This window comes from Corapipo altera, unplaced genomic scaffold, assembly GCF_003945725.1.
Source record: "Corapipo altera isolate COAL_440 unplaced genomic scaffold, ASM394572v1 60091, whole genome shotgun sequence".
Lineage (NCBI taxonomy): Eukaryota > Metazoa > Chordata > Aves > Passeriformes > Pipridae > Corapipo > Corapipo altera.
In genome coordinates this window covers 442-4,139 of record NW_020885756.1, presented here as the reverse complement: position 1 = coordinate 4,139, position 3,698 = coordinate 442, and positions in this window count along the sequence as shown.

Sequence of the window (3,698 nt, the reverse complement as noted above, 5' to 3'; positions counted from 1 at the left end):
GGAGGAAGATCCAAGGTGCGGCTTCCCCGGGAAGGGACGGGGGGTTTGGCGGCCCAGGGAGGTGGAAGGGTGGAAGATCCCATGGGATCCAGGGGGATACTCACAGGAGCTTCGTCTCCAGGCCCCAGCACGAGGACGCTGACCTTCAGGTAGCCCTTGGCCCCCGCGGAAAGATCCTCTGGATCAGAGAGCAGGAGCCACTTCCTGAGGAAAGCGTGTTCTGGGGGGGAGGGAAGAGATGGAGAGCCCTGAGCCGTGCAGGGAGGGGATCCAAGGATGCTCCGGGAAGGGTTTTATGATAAACACCACATTCCTTTGATATAAAACCAGGGAATATGTCAGCTGGAACGGATGTGGGAACAGGGAAGGAATAGGTTGCCCAGAGAAGCCGTGGCTGCCCCATCCCTGGAAGTGTCCAAGGCCAGGCTGGACGGGGCTTGGAGCAACCTGGGATAGCAGAAGGTGTCCCTGCCCATGGCAGGGGGTGGGACTGGGTGGGATTTGAGGTCCCTTCCCACCCAAACCAGTCTGGGAATCCCTGGTGATGGACACAGGGACACGTCGGGGTTCGTCCATGGAAGAGTCATGATTTGTGTCCGTGTTTCCCAACGTTTGGTCCCCACATAAAAAAAAAAGGGGTTTCCCAAAGCTCACTTGGCTCGGAGTAAACGGTCTCCACGTCCATCTGTGGGATGAAAGGAAAAGGGAATTCCAGAGTTCCTCCTGTGGGTCAGTGGTGGGGGGGAAGGGGGAAGGGGAGAGGGCACCGTACCCGGAACTCCCCGATCACCGAGTCCGGGCGGAAAGATCGGGAATCCACCACCTGGGGGGGGAGAACACGGGAAAAGGGTCAATCCAGCCCCGACCTGCCCAGGATGGAGGATCCCACGGGATCCCAGGGATCCCTGGCACTCACAGTGATGAAGACGGGGGTGTCAAACAGCTCCGACGGCGACTCGAAGACGTTGAAGAAGAAGGTCTGTGGGAAAGAGAGATCGGGGTTCGGGAGCCTCCCGACCGCTCCCAAGCCCCCAATTCCACGAGATGGATCCTCCCGCCCTCCAGGACACGGGGAGTTCCCTCTGGGACCTCGGGAAGGGGACGGGATCAAGGTAGGACCCGCCATCCCCACCCCAACCTCCGGCCGCTCTGGGATTTTCATCCCTCAGGAAGCCAATCCGAGCGCTTCCCGGTGCTCCTGGGCAGTGCCAGGATAATGAATATTTATCAGGATATATCTGATACATTCTCCCACTGGTGGTTTCTGAGGATTTGATCACAATCTTGCTCTGCTGGTGTTCGGAACAAGTAGATTTTGGAGGTGCTGGTGGCTCCTCCGGCGGTCACGGGGTGATGACCATCCTTGATGGTGCCAGTTGAGTTTGGGGCTCCAGCAGGTTAAAAACTACCTAAAACTCCTTATCTATTTTATATAAACCTTAAAAAATACGTATTTAATGGGGTTTATGTGCTACAAATACATAGTTGATGGATCTTAAAGGCAGGACTATAACAGAATGTCTTTCCTGACATCCTGAGCTTGCCCGTGAGGATCACTGATGATTCCATGGATTTATTGATGATTTAGATGAGGGGATTGAGTGAACCATCAGCAAATTTGCAGATGACACCAAGATGGGGGGCTAGTGTTGATCAGCTGGAAGGCAGGAGGGCTCTTCAGGGGGACCTGGACAGGTTGGATCCATGGGTTGATTCCAATGGGATGAGGTTCAACCAGGCCAAGGGCCGGGTCCTGCACTTGGGCCACAACAACCCCCGGCAGCTCCAGGCTGGGCCAGAGGGGCTGGAGAGCAGCCAGGCAGGAAGGGAGCTGGGAGTGGGGATGGACAGGAAGCTGAACAGGAGCCAGAGTGTGCCCAGGTGGCCAAGAGGGCCAATGGATCCTGGCCTGGCTCAGGAACAGTGTGGTCAACAGGTCCAAGGAAGTAATTCTGCCCCTGGACTCAGCACTGGTGAGGCCACCCCTGGAGTGCTGTGTCCAGTTCTGGGCCCTCAGCTCAGGAAGGACATTGAGGGGCTGGAGCAGGTCCAGAGGAGAACAACGAGGCTGGGGAAGGGACTGGAGCACAAGTGCTGTGAGGAGAGGCTGAGGGAGCTGGGGCTGTTCAGCCTGGAGAAGAGGAGGCTCAGGGGAGACCTCCTCACTCTCCACAACTCTCTGACAGGAGGGGGGAGCCAGGGGGGGGTTGGTCTCTTTTCCCAGGCAACCATCAGCAAGACAAGAGGGCTCGGGCTTCAGCTGTGCCAGGGGAGGTTTAGGTTGGAGATCAGGAAGAATTTCTTTGCAGAGAGGGTGCTCAGCCATTGGAATGGGCTGCCCAGGGAAGTGGGGGATTCTCCATCCCTGGAGGTTTTTAAGCTGAGACTGGATGTGGCATCAGTGCCATGGGCTGGGAACCAGGGTGGGTTTGGATCAAGGGTTGGGCTGGATGATCTCAGAGGTCCCTTCCAACCCAGCTGATTCTGTGATTCTGTGATTCTGTGATTCTGTGATTCTGTGATTCTCTCTCAGATGAGTGTCAGGAGGATGAATGTCAGCGGGGTGAGTGTATGATGAGTGCCAGCCCTCACCTCGTCGAAGAAGGGGCTGTTCCCCTTGCGGATCCGGGTCCTCTTGGTGTGTCCGGCCGCCGTCACCTTCACCACGGGCCGGATGTTGATCCCGGGGAGCTGCCGGGCCTCGATCACCCGCACCCGGATCTGGGACAGGCACGGGGGGGATGGAAAGGAGTGAAACACGTCCCAGAACTTCCCTAAATCCCAGCCCGACCGAGAGAAAAATAAATCCCATCTCGATTTTCAATTCGAAGTTAAGTCGAGCTTTTAAAAATTTAAGGCGATTTCTTAAGCTCGAAATTAAATTGAGTTTTTTAAAAATGGGAGGCGATTTTTAGATTCGAAATTAAATCCGATTTTTTTTAAAATTCACAGAATTTTAAGTTAGAAATTAAATCGGGTTTTTAGGAATTAAATTTCAAAATTGGCATTAAACTGAATTTTTAAAAATTTAAGGCAATTTCAGAATTGGCATTAAACTGAATTTTTAAACATTTAAGGCAATTAAATGGTATTAATTGCAATTATTACTAATACTATTATTGCAATTATTATTATTACTATTACTAATAATAATTAGTAATAATTAACTAATACTCCAGGGCCACCTGTGAAGTGCTGAACCCTTCACAGGGACAAACTGGGGGGTTCTCAAGGGGTTCCAGGGGAGTAGCTCATTGCCATCCCACTGTTCCCATCTCATCCCACCCACCATTCCCGTCCCCACACCCATTCCCATCCCATCCCACCCCACTCACCATTCCCATGGCATTCCACCACCCACTTCCATCCCATCCCACCAACCATTTCCATCCCATCCACCATTCCCATCCCATCTCACCAATCATTCCCATCCCATCCCACCAACCATTCCCATCCCATCCCACCAACCATTTCCATCCCATCCACCATTCCCATCCCATCTCACCAACCATTCCCATCCCATCCCATCCCACCAACCATTCCCATCCCACTCATCATTCCCATCCCACCTGAACCATTCCCATCCCATCCCACCAACCATTCCCATCCCACCTCAACCATTCCCATCCCATCCCACCAATCATTCCCATTCCACCCCATCAACCATTCCCATCCCGTCCCACCAACCATTCCCATCC